Consider the following 359-nt stretch of genomic DNA (forward strand, 5'->3'; position numbering starts at 1 on the left):
GCGGCGGGCGCCTCCCTCTGAAGCACTAGACGAAACGCTTCCTCTGCCGTCGTTTACCTGAATGTGATTCCAGGCTCTCCGTCTCCGCCCTTAAATGGAGATCCTGTTCCAGAATGTCTGGTCGTCTTCATTTTCCCTAAATACACAGCAGCGGAGTGTACCGTGAGCAGCTTAATGTGGGTATTACATGTATTTCGGAGAAAAGTGGCAAAAATGTGTCATTCTCTTCTCCCTTGTCAGGAGAAGGCTGAGCTGAACTGTCGTCGTCTGCCGCTCGCAGGGACAGGGACGGGCAGGTCGCTCTCGGGAGAGGGGCTTGGCCACTGCAGTGCTGCGTGGGGCGCTCTGCCTGACACAGT

At 55.7% G+C, this 359-nt stretch overlaps 1 protein-coding gene across 1 annotated transcript in view; it reads left to right on the forward strand.

Moving 5' to 3' along the window:
- The window catches only part of SDK1 (sidekick cell adhesion molecule 1), a 339,428-nt gene that overhangs the window by 234,827 nt on the left and 104,242 nt on the right, over positions 1–359 (forward strand). The gene's annotated exons all lie outside the window — the stretch shown is intronic.

This window comes from Myotis brandtii, unplaced genomic scaffold (assembly GCF_000412655.1).
Source record: "Myotis brandtii unplaced genomic scaffold, ASM41265v1 scaffold579, whole genome shotgun sequence".
In the NCBI taxonomy this organism is placed as follows: domain Eukaryota; kingdom Metazoa; phylum Chordata; class Mammalia; order Chiroptera; family Vespertilionidae; genus Myotis; species Myotis brandtii.